General features: G+C 38.8%; 1 pseudogene; it reads right to left on the reverse strand.

The window, feature by feature from the left end:
• The window catches only part of LOC149262538 (uncharacterized), a 47,441-nt pseudogene that overhangs the window by 12,814 nt on the left and 21,597 nt on the right, over nucleotides 1-13,030 (reverse strand).

Raw genomic sequence — 13,030 nt, forward strand, 5'->3', positions numbered from 1 at the left:
ATCACAATACATGGGAATACACGGGAAAACCTGCAGCCGACCATAAGGCCGGACTTGAAATATTATGCACCCAGGCCTAAATTTATCGTTGGGTCTGCCCATAGAGTCGTGCCTTATGTTAAACCTTGGGCTCTGCCAATTGTGCCTTGCGATAGGACGGACTCGAAATATATATGTGCCACGCCATATCGCATCGCGTTTTATATATAAGCCCTAGCTCCGCCGATTGGGACTTGCGATTGGGCTACAGACCCGAAAATGTATATGATGTGTTTAATAATATCGGCGGGTCTGCCATATCAGGGAGCGCCTTGTGTATGGACCTCGGGTTCTGCCGATCACGATTTGCGATTGGCGAGGTAGACCCGATAAATGTATGTGTTGTGTTTAATAATCACGGCGGGTCCGCTAATCTCATCATGCTTTATGTATATGCCATGGACCCCACCAATTGCGATAAGCGATGTAGCGGTGGATCCGATATATATATGGATGCAATTAATTGTATTTGGAGTCCGGAAAGTCATCGCATATCAGATGCAAGAGGGGAATACGTAGTGTGATTGTGGAAATTGGGATATTGCGATAGCGATAAAGGCAGGCATAGGGAAATGTGTAAATACTGAAAAGGCACGGAAAAGGTAAGTTAAGGATGTTTTTAGAGTGTGTTATCACTCAGGTTGTTCCCTGGCTCCAAAGGGAATACGGCCGAGGTAACCACTAACCAATCATTTAGCTACAGGTCCTAGCCTACCTGCAACCAGAGAGGGCTCTCTCTTTATGTTTTAGCTTTGTTTTGAAGTAATTTTAGGCTAGTTATGATGTACAGGGTTTTGCTTTAAATTTGGTTGGATGATGATTTCAAATAGAACTGACATGCAATTTCAGAATAGCTTAGACCATTGGGCAATGGAGTCAATAATTGTATACTGCTGAAAGTGTTTGTTGGGGAGGAGGTAATGGCACAGAGCCAGACAGGTATCCATGAAACAAATCTTCAAATCTGGGAATCAATGGCATGAAATCAGGAAATGAAAGGTAGTCAAGGATCTTTCACTATGATGATAGAGGGAAAATGTGAGAATATTATCTAGGAGCAATTAAGAATTCCTAAACAGCATTCATAATGAGAGAATCAGTGCAAACATGAGCAATTTAAGAATTCATATTTATGACCAATTCTGTAGAAAACTCGGTTAGAAACAGAGATTGAGAAAAGGGTGCATTCAAACAAGTCCTGAGCTATTCTTTTTCTCTGTTTCTGAGATCATGAAACATATATGTGAATTTAGCAAACATAGAAAAGACAAAACATGGTTTAGAAAAACTTATTGTTTCATTAAACAACACAGGAATTTTGTAGCAGAACACAACTCATCACATTCATGTCCAGATAGTACAGAAATCATAAACTCCATCAACTCTTTGTATTAGAAAATCTGAAAGTTACAACGCAGCTCTTAGAGCGAGAATCATCAACCAACCCCAAATACATTCTATGGGGGGGTATATATACAAAAATAAGATACAAAATATCTAGATGATGAGTCTTCATGTAATAAATTACATCACCAACTCTCCCAAGGAAGTAAATGAAGAATTAAATGCTGCAGTTAATATTGGTATGCTAGCTGTCTTTTTGTCAGAAAACTTTTGACTTTTTGGACCAACAAAGTCGGCTGTGGCTGCACTTTTGATTTGCGTTTTGGGCTTGTTGTTCCAACGATTTGTTGAGTCACTGCTTTGACTTGCTCTGCCTGTTGTCTTCATGCTCAACTCTGCTGAGCTGTATTTGACCTGTAGCTGACCAAAATCTACAATTGAACGAAGAAGAAAAAGACCGAAATTACTTGGGAAAAATTTCCAGCATTACCTGCCACCAATCTTCTCTAGGCAGCTGATGTCTCTATATCTTTATGAGTGTTTCATTAGCTTCTGTGTACTTGTAAAAATTGGGCTGGAACTCAAAAAGATGATTGATTTGATGCTCAATGTAAAACAGGTTTTATAATTTATCATAAAGAGACTATCCTAAGGGAGGCCCTGCTTCTTCTGAGGAACTTGTGGATGGAGTAATCTGATTTGTAACGTAATTGTTTACCCTGGTGGCATATTGTTCACAGGTCAGCAATTTTCCAACGCTGGTTGCCAGGCCAGGTAATCCTCTGTTCTGCAAAGCTACAAGCTTTAGCTTGAAATCATCTACTTCTTCCTGCATTTCCTGACACTTTCTCTCCAAACTTTGCACAAAATTTCTAAGGGTCAGCACCTTTTTTGCTGTTAGAACAGTTTCTGTCCTGTTACTGATGTCTAAGGCTGCCAACTCCTCTTTAGTGTGAGTGTTCAATAAGTGAATCATTTTGTTGGCCTGCTCAGGAATATTTCCCAATGTTGCTCTAGCCCTTTGAGTCTCAAATTGGGCTAAACCTATCAATTCTATCTGTTCATGCATGGTTTGGATTGGTTTCCATTGCTCAGTAATTGATTGGCTGATTTTGGCCCACAAAATCTTCTTTATTTCAGCCAGGGTCTTGTCCAAAGTTAGCTCTTTCTCCAAGGCTTTTATTTTGTCATTCAAGGCCTTAATTTCCCTTGCTTTTTCAGCCACTGTCATTTTTGACTTATCATATTTTCCCTCTAGATTGGCCAACTTTTCTTTGGCCTCTTTTATCTCTGTTTCCTGAAGCTCTAGCTCCTTGACAACTTTCAACATTTCATCCATTCTCATGCTAGATTCAGGTGTTGTTGTTGTTGCTGATGTAGCATCTGTAGCTGTTGTAGTTGATGGAATAATAGGAGGGGTCATTGCTGCTTGTGTAGGAGGAACAGTAGCAACAGTTGGAGCGGTTTGAGGTGGCTGGGAGGTCGACTCTCCCTGCTTGCCTTGCAGTGCTCTCTCCAACTCTCCCTCCATTTGAATTATTCTCTGGTTCATTTGCATCAGTAGGTCCATTGTATCCTCAGCTTCTTTCTCTTGCACCAGTTCTGTTGTTTGTGGGTGCATAGTCGAGGAGAGCCTCATTTGCTTTTTTAGCGCAGCAATATCATCCTCCTTTTTCTTCATTAGGGCCTTGATGGCTTTGGGATTCTTGGGATCATGCCCTAGGTCCACAATAATGTCCTCCAATGTTTTTATTCTGTTGTCTTTGGCTGAGGAGGACATTCTCTCCAAATCTAGCTGAGTATTTGTATTCTTTAAAGATTCCTTCAATTCATGAGCCAGCATGGCCTTATCTGCCAGGGTGGCATAGACCATCTCACCCGTTTGCTTATGCAGCTCTATTTGATCCATCGGGTGTATGTCCTTGGCAAGGACTTCTAAGCTTGTCTTGACATAATCTGCAGGTGTTTGGGGCTGTTGTACCTTTGGCTTGAAATGGCTGAGAATCATTTTTTCTTCTTTGAAGTCATATGCTGCCATCAACCTTTGCTGTTTGGCAGGTGTTGCTTTAAGGAATTGATCATATAACTGTACCCTTAACAGTTCATTCTGAGCTTTGATTTCCATGAAAGCTGTTTTGATGCTAGGTGGCCGCTTGGTTTGTTGCCTTGAGGAAGAGATTTCCATGCCATGCTGCCTCTCTTGCTCTTGCTGGAAAGAGCTAGTAGGTGTCTGTTGGCTTGCTTCCTTCTTGGACTTTCTATGACTTCTTCACTAACTTCTTCCTCAATTGGAGGATCAACTCTTTGCCTCTTAGCTTCAGGCTGCTGTGTAGACCCGCTAGCAGGTGTGGAGTCCTCTCTGTCTCGCTTCTTACCTCTTTCCTCATTAGCAGGAGTTTGCAATATTGGCATTTGTGGAGGCTCAGTTTGTTGTGAAGGAGCTTGTTCTTGAGTTTTCTCCTTTGAGGTGGTAGGTTGTTCTGTGATCATTCCTTGTTCTGTATCCATTGGCTCTTTTCCTTTAGCTGTACCTGTTGCTGATGTAGATGCTTCTTGGGCAGCTTGTGAAGCTGCAACAGTGGATGTGCCTTCTCCAACTTGGTGCGGCAGTTTGAAAGTTACCTGGTCAGAAGAATCCAAGTCAAGAGTTTTTTCTAAATCTTTGACATTTCTCTCCATAATTTCTTCTTGGGTCAATTCCTCAACTAATGTGTCTTGCACCCACTCATCTTGGTTGGCATATTGTTCAATTTGTGGAAATTTACAATGGTCATAGGCCAACAGCCTATATTTAACCCTTCTGGCACTGATAAAACCCTCCGGGTCATAAGGGACCCACCAGAAGCTCCTCTTTAACTTATATTTGTCCCTCAATATTTGATCAGCATCTTTCCAACCCTCTTTCTTGTTCATAATGAAGGGGCCTAGATGGTCTTTGAATTTCAGGTGAGCTTTCTTCTTGGCACTATGAAAGTGAGTGAGATCAGAATTGATAAGCTGCCTATAGTACTCCAAGGCAAACAGTCTCATTGGTACATATCTTGGGAGCCTATAAGGGCAGAGCTCACAGCCATAGATTCTAATGACAGTGTGATTTTGGTAGAGATACCAATCACCTATTTTATAATTCTTGGACAGCTGCAAGATCTTTTGTATGTCATATGATAATCTAGGAGGAGGGGATCTCATTAGGAGACAAGAGACTGGGTATACAAATTGGTCAATGAACTCACAGTAGGAGAATGGATAGTTTTGAACCTCATGAAAAATTGATGACCAAAAGATGACAGACCTTCTTTCACCCTTTGAATCCAATTTCTTGATGGGGCATTGGAAGCATTCAGACTGGTAATACATGAACAAATGATAGATATATGATGAATATTTAGAGACTCCCTCCCTATCCAGTTTCACTAGTTGGTCATGTATTTTGTTGGCTATGAACTTGGCATAATTATACTTGAAAGCAGGGGGCTGTCCTGGACTGTATGCAGATAATAAAACCAACACTGTTTCATCAATGTGCTCACTTGTTTTGAAACCTAGCACATAGGAGATCATATCAACTAGCAGTTTTCCCACCTCATTGAAATGGTCATATAGGAATGGAGGTGGTCCTGTAGGCTGGTGGTCTGCCCTCATGAATGTCTTAGCAATTCTTGCAATTCCAGAGCTGGAGAGCTTGGAGCCTTCATCAAGCAAGTAGTTCATAGAAAAAGGGAACAATAGCTGAGTCTGTTTGAAGTTAAGCATATGGTTGATGGAGTCAGGAGTAATATGAAAAAGTATGCTCCCAGATGGAGACTTGACAGCTCTCTGGGTTGGCTCATAGTTCTCAGCACATAAGCGGATGATCTCAGGAAAAATATTAACAGAGGGAAGAAAGTAAACAGGAAAATTAGATTCCCATATGCCATACATGTCACAGTTGTTTACAAAGCTGTTTCTTAGTTGGCAGAAGGTCTGTAAGTGATTTCTGTCCCCAACTAAATCTTGAATGAGGTAATCCTTATCAGCAAGAGGCATGGCTTCAAGCTCTCTGTTTGGTGGATTCATAGGAGTGATACTAAGAGCTATTGGAGTGGCCATTATAAAACTTTTTTGATGTTATATTTGGACTAAAGTTTTAGAGCGGTAACAGACTGAGGATAACTACTTATGAGGATTTGTAGAGGGGTTGCAGAATGAGTTCAGCTGAGCCAAAAGTCTTCAATATCTGTAATTATGGTGGAAAAGGCAAACTTTGTAGAGTTTGGTTAAGGCTTTGTTTTCTCTTTAACAAATTCTCTGGATTGAGAGACTGTGAGGGCAAAATGCATAGGGGAAAGGGATTATTACAGCTCAATGTACTGACATTTTTCAGTGGCATGAGGCGAAATGGGACAATGCCGAGCTGTTATGGAATTTTGTCGGGAACTCGAGCTTAAAAATGAGTTTTCAATGGTAAATTTGAAAACGGGCACATGTTTATAGGGTTCTTCTTGAGGTAGGGTTTTATCAGTGGATTTTTGGCAACATTTAGGTGGGGTAGAGTCGTTAACTTGGGAATTTGTAGGCTTCAAGCACGAAAAACGGAGAAAAATGGGAAGAACAGGGGCAAAGAGGCGAAATTGGGCAAATACCTGGTTAAAATAGTGCCGAGGGCAACTGGACTGGTCCAATGGCGAACGGTGGAGATGAATTCGAAGGTGGCAGCAGCTCAATTGGTTGAATTTTGAATTTTCGAGGCAAACGAGCGACAACGGTAGCAGCAGCTCTCCATTATGTCCAATGAAAATGACTAAAAAAATGGTCGAAAACACATATTTTTATAAAAATTTGGCACATTTGCGCTTTTGGTGCTTTTCCGCAATGACGTCAGCATGATGTCATCGACGGGTCCCGGGTATGGCAGGGTGACGTGGCAGCTGACTCGGGCGCTGACGTGGCGGTGACACGGTGGCAGGGTGGGGACACAGGCGGATGAGGTCGCAGCGACACGGGGCACCGGCGGGTTGATGCAGAGGTGACATCAGTGGCGACGTGGAGTTGACGTCAAGGGTCAGAGGGTGGTTTATGGTTTTTCCCGCACCACCTTTGAACATAGGCAGTATTGGGGGAGGGGCCTCCGAACACGCCGGGAGGCCGACACATGGCGGGGGTACGGCAGGGAAACCGCCCATCCCCTGGACGTTAACCTCCGGCGGATCGGGGCGTGAAAATGACCGCCCACCCTTGGATCTGGAGTGCTGGCCATCGGACGGTTGGCGGGGCGATCGGGTGGTGTGCAACTTCAGAACGGGACCCGCGCAAATATTCGGTGTTTAATCATATGCGCCAAGGTTTAGACTTTGGATAGTGGGTTAATGGGTTATGCGCCGGCAGAACGTTTAATGTTTAAATAAATGTTTAAATCAAAACCTTAAACAATGAGCGCAAAGGGTAGAATTGCAAAATTTTATGGGTAAGGGGGTGGGCAATGGTTATTAACTTAACCAGAGGTTAGATTAACTCCAGGTTAGGACACGGAAGGGTTAATAGTAGTCCTAGATGGACTATTATTTCCCAAAACCATGTTACATAGCTATAATGCTATAGGGCAGGATATGTAATATTTTTTTGGGGTTTTATATTATTTTTTATAGAAATAGGGGTGGGAAAGTAGCTAGGGAGCTATATAATAGAATTAGAAGTTAATATGAGTTTGCGAAGTGAAAGAGTAGGGCAGAAGCTAAGTTTATGAACTAAAACTTAGACATAAGAAGTGAATGGAATGTGGAGGAGTGATTTTACACAAGAAATGTGGCTTCTCTTTATTGAAGGAAGTCAAAGCTTGACTTAGTATTTTACAAAATGAAGTGCAAGTAGGACTAGTTGGGCAGATCCCAAAGTCCTCAAAGGGTGTTAGTAAGAAACTTTTAGGGGGAGTGAAGGGGATTTAGACATGCTGCCAAAGTTCTACCATTGAACATCTGCTTTGACATTTCTGTCGTTGATGAGACAAGTTTTGTTTAACCATACAAAAAGAGATCAAAGCCTGCTTCTGCAACCTCAAACTACCTACCCAGCCTAGTACACCTAACATCTTTTCTTCCTCTTTGAGTGGGTGCACTTAGACTTGCAAACCCTGATTTTTCTCTTTTCTTTTGACTGCCCTCCTATCTAAATGTACCCTTATCTCTTCCAAGGGCCCATATTAAGCAGTTGGGCTCCTTAATTTCTCTACCTAGCTATTGGTCTGCCAAGATTGAACTGTTTGGACAGACATTCTTTTTCTATTCTACAACAACAATTTAAACATGGCATGGTCCAGATTGAACTGTTGGGCCACCCATCAAGTGTGATACCAACAATACTTGCACATTGTGGACTTGTAAATAAGGTAGTAGTGGCATTTTGAGTGGCCACTTTCTTGGTCATTCTTTGGGATTCATTTTTATTTTTCTTTCTGACCAATTTACTCTTTTTGCCCTTTGATAATTCTTTTAGGGCATACCCTCTTCACATTTTTTAACTTTCTTTTTCTTTTCACAAAATATGAAACCTTTGCAGCATGAAAGATGAACATATTTGGCACTTCCACTGTCAATCATGAAAAATGAAACCTATTGGTATAGGAACCTAACAGAGTGTTTCTATTGCAAAAGCGTTGAGATAAAAATAAGGATGTGATAGAAGGTTTTGCAGGTTGGATCCCAAAACAACCATAGTAGAGAGTGGGGGATTGGTGAAGGTTTATGAGGATTGAAAAGGTCCCGATGAGGGATATGAATGAAGGGCTAGAAAGGGTTATAGATGAATCGTGCATTAGAGATTTGATAAGGGGGGACTAACCATTAAGAATTGAAGATTTGACTCGGCAAAGAGTTAGAATCCCTGAGATAAAACAGATCATTCAGAGAAGTGAAAGATCAAACTTCTAGGGGGCCCATTCAAATTTGCTACCAGAGCAGGTTTTAATAGGGTGGTGGTTGTGGCCACAACAGCACTCAAACGCATTTCCATTTCTATTTCTGCAACTACATTATTCTAAACCATATGTGCTTCATCCAAACAGAGTCACCACCAATATATCCTTGTCAAAGGTTTTGGAACAACTAGGTACCTCTTTCGCAATACCATTAATCATCGATCACCATAATATCTATCAGAGTCATGTGAAAGATCAGATTTGTGTATAGCGTGTGTTGTTAAGACAATTTCTGCATCTTCCATTTCATTTAGGCTAGATCCCATAGTGTCTAAAGTGGATTCACTTGAAATATGTTTAACACCCCCATACACTCTAACCTTTAAATATCCCCTTTTAGTATGATGATCAATTTCACTCTGCCATTGTTGCAATATTGGTGCTGGATTTTTCTTTTGAAGATATTTAATATTTTAGTTGTGACAGAATGAGCTACAATAAAGACCCTGATACGTATGCTTAAAAAGGATAACCTTGTTAATGTATGTATTGGAGATGGATTCATACAGTATGTGAAAGGATGCTGATGTTACAAGAAGTATATGTTGTGAAAAAGGGGCATTAGAAAAAGGTAATGTTGATTTTATGTTCATTTTTTATTTTGTGAGAAAACATTTGGTTGGATTGTAATAGGGCTACCGAAAAAGGGTTGTAGAAAGTCACCTACAACTAGTATTGATGAGATTGGATGGAAGATTCTAAAAGAAACATTATTTGGAAGAGGTAGTTTTATGGAGGTTAACCAGATGATGACTAAGAAGGTCACTTCCCGTGAAGATAAGTCTGACATGACTATTGGTTCAACACTATGTTTCATTGAAGGGAAGTGATAGAGAAGATGGTTGATGCCATACGAAGAAGAAGATGACTCCATGATGAAGATATTGAAGTTAATTCATGACATGATGTTGAAAGAAGGATCCCCACATGTAGATGATAGTACCATGATCTCCACCGAAGAGAAGATAGTTGTTATTGGTAACAAGTCCCTAGTTAAGAGGGAACTTGGGCAAGTTCATAGTTAAGAAGGAGCTTGGATATATTCCTTTTGTAGGAATGAGTAGATCCTCCCTATTTAAGAGGGAGCAATAGACACATCATTCTTGTATTCTTTATGAAGAAAGAATGGATGATTGGGTAAGCATCTGATATTGATACCGATGCTTTTTAAGGATGAGGTAGGGATATAATAGGTAAGAGTAGCCGAAGAGGGAATTCCTTGAGGATGTGTTAATCCAAGACAAGAATGGTCCTAGAAGGACATACCTTGTGAAAATTTGAATGGGGTATGTGCCTTGAGAGACAATGATAAAGGTGTTTATAAATCATTTGTCTCTCCAGCATTGTGCTATCATCTTTTGGAGGGATAGAGTTGTTATTCAAGGCCTTGCTATGTGACAATGTTGGTTGATATGATGATATGCAACGAATAAGATGAAAATATAGCTTATGAGATCGCTTACCAATATGAATCTTCTTATGAGAATTCTTCAGTATGAGGATGTCCAAGTACCTTGTATGTATATGAATACCTCCCTAGTTAAGAGAGAGTGTTGAAGTATGTAACTAGGTTCGGTCTTCATATATATGAAATGTATTCTTGATTCTTGTATGTTGTAAAAATAAAGAAAAAATATTATTATTATTTTTTGTAGCATGGGTTTCATGCTCAAGGTTAATATATTCATAAGTGAAGCACCCATTGTGTGCTTCTAGGACTTTGTCATAAAATATAGGAGTCAAAGAATCATTGTAATATGTAAAAGACCCTTTTGGGAATTTTGTATCAAGTCAAAAGTATTCAATTGAGTCAAAGTCATGTATAATTACATTCCAAGATCCAGCTGGCCCAATAGTCAACAATTTAGCCTCATTAGGATTGTTGGAACATCACAAGAAAGTCTATATATAAGGAAGAACTTTACCACATCAAGTTAGCATCCAAGCAAGTTCGTTGAAGGAAAAGAGAATAAGCCTTATATCCAGCGAAGAAGAGGAGGAAAAGAGGGAAGATAAATCAAATTTTTGGAGGAAAATTTTAGGGATGAATCTCCCACATGTGTGAAAAGAATTAGGGCATATTTGAGTTACAGCAAGATGGAAATTGTAGTCATATCAAGGAGCCGAATTTAATGTAAAAAAGCATCAAGATTGAAGACCTAATCATCCAGGAAAGAGAAACACACCAAATGAATGAAGAATGAGATCAAACTCACCATATTTCCCCACATGTGTGAAGTTAGGGTTTTTGCAGCTAGGCTGAAATTGCAGTCAAGAAATTGCAAGTCTGAATTTGTGAAGTTGAAGCAGTTCTGAAGTAGGTTGACTTGGGTTAATTTTGAGAAAAAGAACGTGCATATGAATAGAGGTTGACTTGGTCTTGGAGGAGTCTTTGTCAAGGTTCTTAGGTCTTGGAATTCATCATTTGAAGATTCTATAAGAAGAGAATAATTCTTGTGGGTTTTCCTCTCAAGAGGAGATGTTTTGGCCCTAGATAGTAGCCTACATTTTGTGTCCTCTTGTCTCATTGATGTTCATAGTTTGGTAATTCTTTTATGATAAGAACACAATAATAATCAAGTGAGAAAAAACCTAATTAAAATTACATAAAGTTAAGTAAAATAACATCACAAGCATTTATCGAAGTAAGAGAACTCACCCTAATCTAGTTGCACTAGATTTCTCAATAATTGTATTATTCCAAACATGCCATTAATATATTCATCAATTTTTATAAGCATAATTAGTCATCCTTACACAAGAATGTTTCCTCATAACCTTTCAAATACAATGCAACTAAATATAATCATTAGATCATCAACATGTTCATGAATATAACACATATTCACATAATGTCAGACAAAATCAAGGTTAAGAAAACCTTTTGCATTCTTGCAAAGGACACATTCATTTGGAACAACAGTTTCCAAACATAGCCAAATGAATACTCACCCCATTCCTTTATTTTAACCTTTTAACCTTGTTTCAATTGAGTCTTCTTATGTGCTACGACACTCACCCAACTATTAGTTATATCACCATAAACAAATCAACTGTTACCCTGCCATGCTAATACCAAGCATGTTTCTTTGTAATTGTTCACACATGTCAGTCACATGTTCCAAGGATCAAGTCACCATTTCTTTTAGTTTTAAATCAACCTTTTACCAAGACTAGCATCATCAAATTTAAAATTATCCTTTTATCAAGGCTAGCAGCGATGGCATAGTCTGCAACCAGATCATGGTCATTAGCCATAGTGCTACAACTAGCACCCACTTGCACTTATGTGCATATCAGTTGTCTTGGCACACATTTTGTTAGTACAATTGTATTAAAACAAGATCATTCCATCATGCAATCTCATAATCACATACTCATATCCTGCACTTAATCAGCCATTCAAACAATACTTTAAGGGTGCATAAGTTCAAGAGTCATAATCAATACTTATTAGAACAAATATCTGGAGAAAACCACTAACTGGAAGCAAAATTCTCATTAATGCACTCACAACTTTGTCACAATATGCATATCAACAAACATAGGTGTCACTTGTGCCATTCTCTCATCAACACCTCATTTTCTATAGCTTTGGTTCCTCAAGAATAGATATAATACTCTCATTGGTTTCCCAATTGTGTTTTCAAACTACTCATCATTAACCACTCTTATTCATATGAACAAGATATGAAAACAGAATGAGAATCTTTGTGCATATAAACCCATTACTGTGTGCACTTAGCATACCTTCATGCGCCTAGCATATCATTATTTAATATCTATTTGATGGATATGCATATCTAAACTAATTCATATCTAGTATTTTATTATGCATATGTTATTATCATTAGCTTGTGAAAATGTCTCAAAACATCAAATATAATTATAAACTAGTAGGATTTAAGCTAAGAGATTCCCCCTCATATTTTCGACTGCATCATTCAGTCATAAACTTTTTCAATTCCCGTTCTAGGGAATCTATTTAGCATTCTGCATGTTTATCTTGTGCATCAACTCAAATAAATCTTTAACTAACATCATTCTATTCATATATACAACAAAATAATTTCACATAACCACACATGAAAGTAATAAATAACCACTAACAAAATTCAACAAACAGTAACCACTTGCACCCAATAAGAAATCATTCTCAAAATAATATAAAGTTACAAATATTTAATCTTTAATGGTATAGTGTAGAAACTTTTCTCTTAATTTCATCTATGATAGATCCCATCCAATCTAAGTGTTTGAACCTGGAAGCTCTGATACCACCTATAAACATACCCGACTACAACCCATGGTCCACACTAAGGTAGAAGGAGGAAACTACTATAATGGCCCAATCTCCAATCTTCAATTATGGAAATGGGGTCTCCAAAGTTATCAATGTAAAATCAAAGTTACCATTAGAACATATAAGATGATAAATGATTCATTTCAAATCTCTCCTTGATCACATGAGATCACTTGTCACGTACCACTACTAAATTTAACCACACTTTCCAAAACTTGATTTTCATTTCTCATACATTTTGTAAAGAACTTTGCAAGTAAACCTTTCTTCAAATATTGTTATATACAAATAATTGAGTGGAATTTCTCTTTTATATATTTTGTCAAATATTTTGTATGAGATTAAATCAGAAATATTGCACTTATTCTAATTGTAACATGATAACTGAAAACATG

The sequence above is a fragment of the Pinus tabuliformis genome, chromosome 6, assembly GCF_031772625.1.
Source record: "Pinus tabuliformis cultivar Carrire ecotype Pingquan chromosome 6, CPIR1, whole genome shotgun sequence".
Taxonomy (NCBI): domain Eukaryota; kingdom Viridiplantae; phylum Streptophyta; class Pinopsida; order Pinales; family Pinaceae; genus Pinus; species Pinus tabuliformis.